The sequence below is a fragment of the Pelobates fuscus genome, chromosome 3 (genome assembly GCF_036172605.1).
Source record: "Pelobates fuscus isolate aPelFus1 chromosome 3, aPelFus1.pri, whole genome shotgun sequence".
NCBI lineage: Eukaryota > Metazoa > Chordata > Amphibia > Anura > Pelobatidae > Pelobates > Pelobates fuscus.
In genome coordinates this window covers 400,457,581-400,471,725 of record NC_086319.1, presented here as the reverse complement: position 1 = coordinate 400,471,725, position 14,145 = coordinate 400,457,581, and positions in this window count along the sequence as shown.

Here is a 14,145-nt window from a genome sequence, read left to right as displayed (position 1 = left end):
GTCTCCAAGTCTCTCCTCTGTTCCTTAACATTGAAAAGTACACCTATTTATATCTTAGGTGTCTCAATTTTAGGGTTATCGTAGTTCATATATGAAAAAGTAACACTTATTTTACTTTATTCATTTTAGGACCTCCCTTAATTTGGCACACATACAAGGCCATAACTAAAGGGTGTATACGTCATGGAAATTTTCCTGACTTAGTTCAAGATGGCATCTTAAAGTCTGAATAGCTTATCTGTTGTTTATACTAAGACGTAAGAGCACAGTCGTGGGAGATTCCCAGATTTGGGGAAGTTCCATTAACTTGGGGTTACCACAGTATATTTTGTACTGAAAGAGTCGTAGTATAGCCTTGAAGCTTGTTTATGCATTATTGTTATTGTAATTCCTCTGGGACAAATGGCGCAAACATATTATGCACTGAGGTTATTGCTTAAAGAGACAGTTATGAAAAACAATATGTTCCATTTCTAACACCTTGTCAGTTTGTAATATCTCTTAAAGACAAAGTACACAGTTTAAAAAATACAACATTTCATTCTAAAACTTGTAATATTTGCATTTGCCCATAACAATATCAGGGAACTAAGGCTCTTAATCTGAAAGGTTGTCCTCTTTAAATATATAGATTAAGTCTTAGTTTTCTTTTGAAGCATTGGATATGTTCAACATATTTTTCAAGAGCTAGGTGCATACAGCTGGGGATTTCTGTAGGGTCAATATTCCTCTTAATGTTCTAAGACTTCAGTTATCATATTGCCTCATTTACGGGATAAGTTCATATTTAAAAGACAAGACAAATAAAGGTTGCGCCAAAGCTGACTGTAGTACAGCTACTGATAAACACAGTCCAAAATATGGTGGTAAATCTTAAGAAAAACCTTGAAAAAGAAAGATACCAAAACAAAGTCCTTAATAGTGCCTGATGAACAGCCAACGGCCTATGTAGGGGGATATTTTCTGTGTGGACCAAATGGAGACGGCTTTTCTGGATACGTATGTGAAGAGAGGAGAAGATAATGGTGCAATACGTCTAGTACAGAAGGTGATAGAAAAATAGGGTCTATAGTAATCCTACTCACGTGTAGTAGAGCTTAAACTAGCTCCAGTGTGGATGGCATACAGCAGTACAATCCCTGCTTGTGGGATACGTAGAGACGTATTGGTCTTTTAATCCGTATGTGGAGAGAAAGAGAGAAAAGATGGTGCAATACGTCTAGTATAGATGGATAAATAGTTGGACAACAGGATCTGTTTAAGTCCTACTCACGTGTAGCAGAGCTTGAACCAGCTCTAGTATGAATACCATGCAGCGGTATAATCCCCGCTTATAGGATACGTGGAGAGTGGTAAGTACCGTGTCAATGTGTAGACCATAAGAAGGATAAGAGAGAAGAGAGACAACTGATAGTGCTCGCTGTATAAAAATATATTGGGAGTATAAGTAATAAAATGCAAACTCACATATGATTGAGCAGATGGATTGCTCAATGACTCCGGCTTGACTGGTGTAATCCCCACCTAGGATTTATTTGGAGTAATACTCAGTAGGAAGAATAAAATCAGGATACCAAGCCGCAATATCGAAAATAAAAGATCAGAGGCGGCTCTCTAATTAGGCGGTTTAGGCGGCCGCCTAAGGCCTCGCGCTGGCGGGGGCCTCGCGGCCGCCTAAAGCGCCTGTTGGCAGAGTGTGTCAGGTCCTCGGTCAGTGACCGAGGACCTGACACCAGGAGGGGGCCCGGCGGCTTGCCCGGTATGCCGCCGGGTGCGAGGCCCCTCCTGGCTGCCCGGCCACCATCGCAGACACTGGTCTGCAGCTCCGCAGTGTGCAGAGCTGCAGACCATGTGACTCGCGAGAATTGGCCAATCAGAGCGTTGCCGCGGGTTACCACGGCAACGCTCTGAAATCTCGCGAGCTTACACGGTCTGCAGCTCTGAGGAGGAGCTGCAGACCGTGAGCAGTGGCCACGGGACCACCAGGGAGCCCACTGGACCACCAGGGAAATCAAGGTAGGCCTCACCCCCCCCCTTCACCCTCCCAGTCACCATCCCCTCACCACCCCCCATCACTCTCACCACCCCCCATCACCTCCCACCACCCTCACCATCACCCCCACCACCCTCAGCCTCACCACCCCTAGCCCCCACCACCCTCACCACCATCCCTATCCCCCACCCTCAGCCTCACCACCACCCCCACCACCCTCACCCCCCACCACACTCAGCCTCACCCCCTTTCACCTTCCCAGTCACCATCACCACCCCCAGCCTCACCATTCCCCCATCACCTCCCACCACCCTCACCATCACCCCCCACCACCCTCAGCCTCATCACCCCTAGCCCCCACCACCCTCACCACCACCCCTATCCCCACCCTCAGCCTCACCACCCCTATCCCCCACTACCCTCAGCCTCACCCCCAGCCTCACCATCCCCCACCACCTCCCACCACCCTCACCATCACCCCCCACCACCCTCAGCCTCACCACCCCTAGCCCCCACCACCCCCACCACCCTCACCACCATCCCTATCCCCCACCCTTAGCCTCACCACCCCTAGCCCCCACCACCTTCACCACCACCCCCACCACCCTCACCCCACCCCCCTCAGCCTCACCCCCCACCACCCTCAGCCTCACCCCTCACCACCCTCACCACCCCCCACCACCCCCTCACCATCACCCCCACTTCCCTCACCATCACCCTTCACCACCCTTACCATCACCCCCACCACCCTCAGCATCACCCCCCACCACCCTCAGCATCACCCCCCCACCACCCTCAGCATCACCCCCCCACCGCCCTCAGCATAACCCCCCCCCCACCACCCTCAGCATCACCCCCCCACCACCCTCAGCATCACCTCCCCCCACCACCCTCAGCATCACCTCCCCCCACCACCCTCAGCATCACCCCACCACCCTCAGCATCACCCCCCACCACCCTCAGCATCACCCCCCACCACCCTCAACATCACCCCCCACCACCCTCAGAATCACCCCCACCACCCTCAGCATCACTCTCCCACCACCCTCAGCATCACTCTCCCACCACCCTCAGCATAACCCTCCCACCACCCTCAGCATAACCCTCTGTCACCACCCTCAGCCTCACCCCCCTCTCACTCTCACATTACCCCCCTCTCACTCTCACATTACCCCCCGCTCCCTCTCACCATCAACCCCCTGCTCCCTCTCACCATCAACCCCCTGCTCCCTCTCACTATCAACCCCCTGCTCCCTCTCACCATCAACCCCCTGCTCCCTCTCACCATCAATCACCCTGCTCCCTCTCATCAACCCCTGCTCCCTCTCATCAACCCCCTGCTCCCTCTCATCAACCCCCCGCTCCCTCTCATCAACCCCCTGCTCCCTCTCATCAACCCCCTGCTCCCTCTCATCAACCCCCTGCTCCCTCTCATCAACCCCCTGCTCCCTCTCATCAACCCCCTGCTCCCTCTCATCAACCCCCTGCTCCCTCTCATCAACCCCCGCTCCCTCTCATCAACCCCACCTCCCTCTCACCATCACCCCCCCTTTCCCTCTCACCATCACCCCCCCTCGCCCTCTCACCATCACCCCCCCTTGCCCTCTATCCATCACCCCCCCTCGCCCTCTCACCTTCACCCCCCCTCGCCCTCTCACCTTCACCCTACCTCGCCCTCTCACCTTCACCCCCCCTCTCCCTCTCACCTTCACCCCCCTCTCCCTCTCACCTTCACCCCCCCTCTCCCTCTCACCCCCCCTCTCCCCTCCCTCTCACCTTCACCCCCCCTCTCCCTCTCACCATCACCCCCTCTCCCTCTCACCCCCACACCATCACCCCCCTCTCACCATCACCCGCCTCTCCCTCTCACCATCACCCCCCCCCATACACACAACACACTTCAAGCAGCTACCCCATACACATAGGGTCTCAGACAAAAACGCAAACATGTTCAGAGACATACATTCACACACACAAGGATACTCTGTCAGACACACTCTCAGGCACATACACAGGTAGACAGTGCATCAACGTGTATATGTGACACTTTTTTTTGTTAGTGGGGCCTCATGTTTGCGTTTCGCCTAAGGCCTCATAAAGTCTAGAGCCGCCTCTGTAAAAGATATGTATAAAAAAGTAAAATGGCACGATCATAGTATGTTAAAAGTAGCCAAAATACCTTTATTGGAATACAGAGTAAAAATATAAAATATCCACAGTGCATTTCACCTATGAGAGCTTTCTCAAGTGGAGAAAAAAACATGCTTGGTATGGTGGGGTTTATATGGGGGACGGATTTTTAAACAATTAAGGATTTGGCGCCCAAATGACGTCTAAACAAACAATTGACATTTTCAAATTTCAAGACAGATTGTACACATACAAAGAATACATTGCAGGGCATTAAGTCCTGAAATATAATAATAATAATAATAATAATAATAATAATAATAATAATAAATATGGAGTTAAATGAAAGGTTTAAATAAGTTAAAATCGTCTTTTTGTGCGGTCAAGTGATCGGCATCCATATTTGGAATCGGGCCGACCACGTGACATACCTCTAAGTGTATTGGGAATTGTAGTGATATGCAGCCAGATGGGCCGGGCTAGAGAGGAGGGGTGAAAGAGTATTGCTATTGGCATAGTGAGGGGGCTCGGTTTCCGGCCGGTGGCGTGGTGAGCAGCCGCAAGCAGGGGAATAGGATGCAGCAGATCGTGCTGTGAAGATTTGGGGTAAGGGATTACATAGTGGGCGTGTAAAAAGATCGTGGAGGGGAAGATATATGAAATAAGGCACAGACAAAGTGTCTATTAAGTCTAATTAAAACCTAAAAAGATTATATAAATAAAAGGTAAGGGAGAGAGGGATGTGATAAGGGGAATTAGATATGTTCTGTGTGAACAGTGGATTTGAATACAAATAAAGATAATACTTTATATAAGAACCATTAGCAGAGAAATAAGATAAATAGAAATAGAAATAAAATAAATATGAATATGAATAAGGGATAAATAAAAACAAATTATACAGTTTTTCTAATAAATAAATCTTAGAAATAAGGCTCATTAATTGCATACATTATTGCTTATAAGGGGTAATAAAAAGTTAAAAAGGTCAAAATCTGCATTTAACCCTTTTGGGTTAAGGGTTTCTAAAAGGGAAACACAGTACATTTCTTTCCGACCTAAAATCTTTTTAATATCCCCACCTCTCCATGGGAGTTTGCATCTTTGTATTCCTATAAATTTTAAATATTTAGGAATTTTGTCGAGCATTAAAAAATGTTTTGATACGGAGTGACTTGGATAGCCTTTTATAATATGATGGCAATGTTCTGCCAGTCTAATCTTTAAACATCTTGAAGTCATGCCCACATTATGTAAGCCGCACGGACATTGCAACTCAAGATCTTTTATAGGAGGTTAAGCATGCGTGGGATAGGCATAAGGCTATCCTAACTACAAGATAAGGCCAGGGACTAATGAAAGTATTTAGAAGATTGGGCAGACTAGTTGGCCTGAATGGTTCTTATCTGCCGTCACATTATATGTTTCTGTTTCTAGGATATGATTTTTTTGTTTTGTTGAATGTGAAGTGGGTGGTTTTTGTCTTTATGCTGTGGTCTGTGGTTTTACACACTATACAAGTATTGCATTTACAAAAAACCTTTAGAGTTGGATAAAAGGGTGGGATTTTTGTTTATGTGGTCTTTTGTGTAATTCTTGGTGAGGATAGTTTTAAAATTTGGAGCACCTCTTAAAACTATGCTGGGCTTTTCAGGGATAACATTTCTTAAAATGTCACATTCTGTACTAGACATATTGCACCATTATCTTCTCCTCTCTTCACATACGTATCCAGAAAAGCCGTCTCCATTTGGTCCACATGGAGAATATCCCCCTACATAGGCCGTTGGCTGTTCATCAGGCACTATTAAGGACTTTGTTTTGGTATCTTTCTTTTTCAAGGTTTTTCTTAAGATTTACCACCATATTTTGGACTGTGTTTATCAGTAGCTGTACACTGGTCAGCTTTGGCACAACCTTTTATTTGTCTTGTCTTTTGTACTAGCATTGTTAATAGGGTTTGGAAGGAACCCTATTTTTAGGTTTACTGCCTCTTATTCTTCCCATTTACAGTATTGGTTTATTTTAGCGCTGTTTCCTTTGTTTTTTTTAAGTTCATATTTAAGCCTATTGGGCACCCTTATTAAGTTATCTAGAATGTTATGCTCTAATTACATTATTAAGTTAATACCACAATAGGTACTTTTTCTAATATTACTGTTAGTTTCCTAGTTGTATCTATATTTAACTTGGGACTTCCTGCAGTTTATTGTCCCTGATATTTCCTAATTATCATTGTCTAACTATTGATCCTTACTACTTTTGTATGGATTACCTGTTAGTTTTGCAACAATTTCCCTTTGAGGATTGTGATATTCAGGAGTACCAATAGGAGCTAAAACCACCCCTGTTTCAACTAAGCGGTTTGCTTTTATTTTTATGTTTATAGAAATGAAATAACTACAATACTTCAAATTGACTGTTATATATTTACAATAACTTTCCAATACTTTACATTTGTAAGCATATCTAGCTGTCATTAGTTGCAACCTCATTTCGGTACTCATACTATAACTTTAGTAGCAACTAAAACTAGTTAGATTGCAACGTTGTAACTGATAGAGCCATATAATCTAATTCCATACTGAGAGAATATCTATTTGTCTAATAAAGTTCCAGTAGCTATACAATTTTATTAAAAATGTTTCACTTTTTTCACACTATATGCACAGTTTGTCATGTGTTTGCATGTGTTGCCCCCATTTGGGAGCCAATAAAGTAGCCAAATTACCAAATACATTTATTCCCTTTTTAATAAATATGTTTTTCTATTTTTAGACTGGTGTTGAATATCTACTTTGTTTGTGGATAATGTTATTGGAATCATGTGTTTTCTTTTGAACCTTGATCCAATCTCCTTGACCCTGCAGCCAGTACGGGCTCTGTGACAGTATTCTCTCACAGAGGTCGTTTTTTGTTTATCTCACTCTGTGTTTGTATGTCTCTCGTTAGTTGTAAAATTGCTATAAAATGCAATAAAGACTTAGATTGGCCTTCTTATCCGGTTCCTGCCAGGCTACTGGTCTCCTTTGACATTTACATAGCTGGAGAAGACAGATGCTGATCCTGCTGCTCATTCATTGGCTGAGAATGTCAGCTGACTTCTTTCAGCCAGTAAATGATCATGTGTTCATAGCAATTTGCACAGAATTGATATTGGCTAGCTATTTATGCCTCAATGATTCTGCTGGAGGTGGAATAACACCTCTGGCAGCAGAGGGGGTTAAACTGCAATGCACATCCAACTCTAGCACTTGAGCACTTTAAATCACTGAAGTGGTCATGGTGCTTGGAGTAACCCTTGAAATCCTAGAAGGAAATCTGTATATTGTTTTACATGGCTCCTCTATATATCATAGTAAATGTTTTTTTTCTTTATTGACATGATGACATGCCATTTTGTTTTCCTTAATTCAAAAAGGAATTGAGCAAATAAGTAAAACCATTGATTTTTGAGAGATTAAAACAAACTCTCCAAATCCCTAAAGCACTTCAGGAGAACACTCCAGCAGGGTAGTAGGAATGTAGCAAACTGAGTATAAATGGACAGCCATATGTAAGTAAAACCTATAACAAATTCTTTGAATTTGAATAGAATAACAATAATTAGAAAACCTTTCAAATATATTCTGGGGTTTTAATGTTGTTATTACTGAAAGTAATGGTATTCCTTTTATGGACTCAGAAGGAGGCTACTCTCTGTTTTGGTGGGTATGACAGAAAAAAAACTATCATAATGGTTTTGGCCAATATCCTTCTAGGATAGATCATACCGATACTTCATTGGTCCAGTAGAGGGAAGTACATTTAAAATGTTTTTCGTTCAGACTTTGTACTATAATTTAAAATTCTCTTTAAATTTACTTTTTGTTCACACTTTTTTAAATAACCCTAATGTTTAATTCACATTGTATTGTCGGAGTAGCTTGGGACAACAAATCTTGTACAATAATCTGAATGTGTCTTCTGTAAAGATTAATTGTGTCTCTCTTCTTTTGAAAACAATCCTTAATAGTGGACAGTTATTCAAAGGATCCTATGATACCAATTTTATAACATGACAGGAGGCTTCGTATTTGCTTAAGTCTCTCTTTACTAGAACTCCACAGCAGCACAGAAAACAACCAATCAGAAAAAAGTTAGGTACTATAAAACTCCCCTCCCCATGCATCATTCCCTCTTTCTTTGCTGCTCCGCATCAGTACAGGTCAGAGTACCTCTGCCTCCTGCTAATATTATTTGGGGGCTTTGGGATTTAGTTTGACTTATTTAGAATTATATTTTTTGTTTATGTGTTATTTTATTATTGTATTTTATGTTTCTGGTTTTTAGTTCTGTCTATTATAGTTTACTTCAGACTATTTATTTTTGTATTTACTTTGTTTGATATAATTTTTATATTCCCTTCTATATTTTTTGTCCATCCATTAGATTTTCCTTCATATCGTTTATTTATTAGTTGTGTATTGTATTTTGGGTTTTTTATATCGGGATTCTACCCGTTTTTTCTCTCCTGCTTCCCCTGTTTCTTGGGGACGTTTGCGTCTGCTAGCGCTATTTGAGGGTCCCTGGGGATGCCTATCGGTTTGTCCCCCCCCGCCCTCCCACCCCACTCCCTGGCGCCGTTCTATTAGCCCCCCCTGGGGGCTGCGGGCGCTCCGCTCGGGGTGTCAAGGGCCTAGCCACCTGGCTGCCCCCTCTGACTCACCGAGCTCTAGTGTGAGCCTGCCGGCGCCCGGGGTTTTCTCGCGGTCTGACGCGAGCACCCCGCGACCGGGCCTGCTCACACACGTGGCCGCCTCGCCGCGGCCGGGTTTCTTTCAGCCACGTGGATCCGACCGGCTGGAGAAAGGGCGCCTGCTTGCGGTCCCTCCTCCTTCCACGGTCGGATCTCGGTGTTTGTTGCCCGGCTGGGATCCCCCGGTGGATCTCTATGTGTTCCTGTAGTTTTATCTACAGATATCAGTTTTTCTGTAGTTGGTAGGACAGTGCAGATCTTTTAATGACAGGATATATCTCACAGATTCTGTGTGCATTATTGCCCTTTGTATCTCTGGTTCTGTGTGCTTATGGCAATATATATAAGATTCTGGGTGCATTATTGCCCTATGTATCACTGGTCCTGTGTGCTTATGGCACTATATATAAGATTCTGTGTGCATTATTGCCCTGGGTATCACTGTTTCTGTGTGTTTATGGCACTATACATATGATTCTGTGTGCTTTATGACACTATGTGTCACTGATTCTGTGTGCTTAGGGCACTATATATAAGTTTCTGTGTGCTTTATGGCACTATGTGTCACTGATTCTGTGTGCTTTTGGCCCTATATATAAGATTCTGTGTGCTTTGTGGCTCTGTATGTCACTGATTCTGTGTGCTTATGGCACTATATATAAGATTCTGTGTGCCTTATGGCACTATGTGTCACTGATTCTGTGTGCTTTATGGCAGTATATATCACGGATTCCTGGGAGTTTACTGGCAGTATATATCTCAATCTGGGTGTTTCTTGTATATACGACTCTCAGTGCGCAGGCTCTGTTCAGAGCCAGACTGCTGGTTGGCGCTAGGTGTGTGTGTTTCACAGTATAGATTTTGGCCGGCCAGCTATGGAGTCCCAAGTGAGTCTCCTCTGGCATGATTTTACTGTCCATGACAGATATTTTAAGCCAACATGCCTGGCCTTGGTTCAACTGGTATGGGAGACCAGTCAACACTGATATTCTATCAGGTTATGTAGGGAGACTCATTGTATTGGCTATGGTTTAGCCCTACTCCAGAGATAGACCATGGGTACAATACCCCTCAGGTGGTCTGATGATCTTTATTATGTGGAAAATTCTCACAGATCTGTATGTACATGTGCATACCCTTGCACAGTTTAAGGAGGATGTCGGTCAATATATCGTGATTTTATGGACACTATTACCACTGGATCAACTTCGGCTTAGGTCCAATAAACTGGAATACCACTATTTGCCTGCTGGGCATTTGGGGACTGCCAGTCCCGGTGCAGGTTATTCACACGACATTACGCTGTCTAAAAGGGTTGATGTCTGGGGACCCTAGGTCACAGGGTGCTCTGTGGATCTACTATTTTTTGGGGAACTCTGCCCAAGCTCAGAGGTCCCCATTACTCATTCAAGACCCATGGTAAAGCTATATTCATATAATACTGATATGCAACCCAGGATTGACCTGCTATGCCTGTGCCCCATTGATTGGCCTGCTATTGTCTGTGCCCATAAGAACGGCCTGCTATTGTCTGTGCCCATAAGAACGGCCTGCTATTGTCTGTGCCCATAAGAACGGCCTGCTATTGTCTGTGCCCATAAGAACGGCCTGCTATTGTCTGTGCCCATAAGAACGGCCTGCTATTGTCTGTGCCCATAAGAACGGCCTGCTATTGTCTGTGCCCATAAGAACGGCCTGCTATTGTCTGTGCCCATAAGAACGGCCTGCTATTGTCTGTGCCCATAAGAACGGCCTGCTATTGTCTGTGCCCATAAGAACGGCCTGCTATTGTCTGTGCCCATAAGATCGGCCTGCTATGTCTGTGCCCACAAGAACGGCCTGCTATGTCTGTGCCCACAAGAACGGCCTGCTATGTCTGTGCCCACAAGAACGGCCTGCTATGTCTGTGCCCACAAGAACGGCCTGCTGTGTCTGTGCCCATAAGAACGGCCTGCTGTGTCTGTGCCCATAAGAACGGCCTGCTGTGTCTGTGCCCATAAGAACGGCCTCTGTGCCCATAAGTACGGCCTGCTATGTCGGTGCCTATTTCTATGGCCTACTATGTCGGTGCCTATTTCCTTGGCCAACTATTCTGTGTCCATTAGTTTGGCCTGCTGGGCCTGCTCTATCCCTTTTGGCCGCAGGCCTGGGGGAATACCACTGAGGAGAAGCCAGTGCCCACCAGTGACATGGAAATAGGCAGGTGTCCGGACAAGCACCATTGCCATACTATCCAAGAGGACACCAATATACGGCCATCTGGATATGACAGGTAGGGTGAAGGCCCTAAACCTCAGACCTGAAGGGCAAGTTTATCCTATGAAGACCCCGGACACACATCCGCGGTTTGCGCCAATCCGGCGATGGCCCACCTCCAAAGAGAACTTTGCACAGGCAAGGACTGGTACTCAGACACCTACAGGAGAACGCGGTGTTTTTCCTTGTCTTTATCAACTAACTCCGTATCTGCCTCCCGGTATCCAGATAGCTATCGGTAGTTATCCCTGCGTGAGGTTAGCTCCTGGCCCCGTTCAGTGGGGCTTACTTGTCTTGCCTTCTGGCCTGCCTTTTACCTTCTAGCTGAGATAGAATTCGCGTTTTTTCTCGTATCTACGTTATTGTTGTCTTTTTCGTTTTCGTGACTTCCTTTTCCTTTCGCTCGGGTCGTCGAGAGGCCGGACTTGACCTCCTCCGACCTCCTGGGTACTCGTGGATTGCGGAGAACGTCTCCAGCTTTCCTCAGACTACCAACGGTCCGCCTGGACCCCGCGCGCGCGCACGGGATCTGGACGGTCAGTTGATAGTTTTTCCATCGTTTTCCCGTAGATTTCCCTCAGCCTTATGCTGATACTCGTATTTGGTGTACCCTTTAGTTGGTCACCCTGAGTCTCTAGGGACTCTAGCTTGGATCACAGGAGGGTGCGGCCCTCCATCTCTTCGATCCGAGAATATTTTATCTTCTGGAGCAGAGAGCGAACCCTCTCAGATACGGATCCGGACACTGATTTGTTATTGGAGGGCGCAGCCCTCCCTCAACCTCAGCCAGAGACTGAGCTGGATACAGGGGTCATGTTTGGAGGAAACATTTTCATAGAGAGGAACGGTCACGGATGCAGACTCTACTGTTTGGTTATTTACGGGCGCGGCCCGCTCAGGCTATCAGCCGGACGTTGGCCCGTTATTTGATCACATTAGTGGAGAGCGCGGCTCTCTCATACACTCGACGCTCTACGGTTCCATCCAGTTGTTCAACACACAGACTTGTACCTGTGCAAGACGTCGATGACTGCATGGAGGGGCGTCCCTCCTGCATTCCAGTAGATCTGACGTCCGTGCTCCTGATTTCGATATAGAGGACTGCCTGGTCATGCGAGATATCCATATTTAGACTGGATCCCTCTAGTCTATCTACTGTAATGGAGGGATATTCTCACAGAGGTATACGAGGGGTGACTCCCTCTTATTTATACACATTCCTGGAGATGGTACGGCTATCGGATGGAACTCAGGTATTATGTGAGTGCAGGTTTTGGGAATATTCTGCACCATAAAAAAACAGAGGATTGCTTTCTGTTTTGGATATCCAGACCATTGTGAACAACTGCTCAGACAGTTTCTCCCATAATTGAGTGGCAGGAGATACGGGGACCTTCATGGAGCAAACGGGCTCTGCCTTGCTCGGGTAACAGGATTAGGAGGGCCCATTACCCGCTCTGAAGGTAAAAATCATACGTATGTTCACATGGTAAGACCGGAAACCCGGTTGTCTCGACCTCCCCGGTCATCAGATCTTGGGATAAGATGGCAGGACTGCCCCGTCTCCTCGAGTAGCATACCTGGTGATCAGGGTTTGGAGATGGAGGTCCCTCCGCCTATACTCTAGTTATTCCTCACGGGAGCCGTTTTTGTTGGATTCGCGCTACTCTACTTTTCAACTATCGTCGAGGAGACCTACGAGACCTTATGGTGGTACCTGGTATACCCCGACTCCTACACAGACATCTTTCACTCTTGGATGGGGGCATTTCTGGATGGGAATCTGCGTTCCTGTTTGCACTTCCCATTCCTTTGAAGATTTCCGGGATTCCCTACTCCCTGAATAGTCGACCACCGTTCCTCCACTCAAGTTCAGTTCGGAACCCTGAATGGACGTCCTTTGGAGCCTTTTCTCTACGACGTCCGAAGTTTACACAGTCCGTTTGGAATGTTGGAATCACTTGGTATACGGCTGGTTTGGCCACACTCTCGCCTGCATTATGAATTTATGTTCGGATGAGACACCCCACCGGGTAGGACAGGAAGGTACGAAAGATCCTCCTCGGTTACTATTGCGATTTTGGTGGTGGTCTTCGGTGCGTTCCTTGAGATTGGAGATCTCCCTGCAAGGCCGCATCGCCGAATGGCCCTGGCACGATCGGAGGAACCGCCTTACGGATCATGAGTTGTGACTTGGTGTCAGTTTTCTTCTCGCGACCCTAAGTCCTAGATCGGATTTCGAAGTTATACAACTACAGGAATGTAGCTAATAGGTCAGCTTACCAGCTCATGGACCGACTCCTAGGAAACAGGTTGCTACACCACGTACAATGGATTTACCGGCGGAAGGTGCTTTTTTCCGTATTTGAGATACTTCGTCGGTTGGCATCTTCTTTGACCCGTCGGCTGTCATTTATCGTATTTGGAATGTCCGATTAGGATTACTCTATTTCCTGGAATAATTACCAGCGACACAAACAGCGTTGGATTGGTGAACTGAGCGTTGAAACAGCAAATACGAAGCCTCCTGTCATGTTATAAAATTGTAGATTATGCTAGCTTTAGTGTACCTATAATCTTAATTTTATTAATGACAGGAGGCGAGTATTTCCCACCCATTCTTGTCCCTCCCTTGTTTAATGTTATAGTTTAGATTATCAGGTAAGTATGCAACTCTGTTTGTTGTCTCTGCTACCTGTCGCTTGTTCCTTATGTCTGGTTTTTTTCCATAAGTAGGGTTGGGATATTTACATATTAGGTTAATTTGGTTGCTACATTGGGTACCTACATGTTTATTCAGAGTACATTTCATTGGATAATCAACCTGTTCGATTCTGTTTTTCTCTCGTTTCAGTTTACAGTCCATCTACACTATCTAGTTTGACGGTTACACTTGGATGGTGGACATCGTTATATTCATCGTACCTAGGACTTCGTTTCTTCCCCATGATGTTCTCTGCCTTTTATTCTGTTTTGTCGCAGCTTGAAAGAGGAAATGATGCATGGGGAGGGGAGTTTTATAGTACCT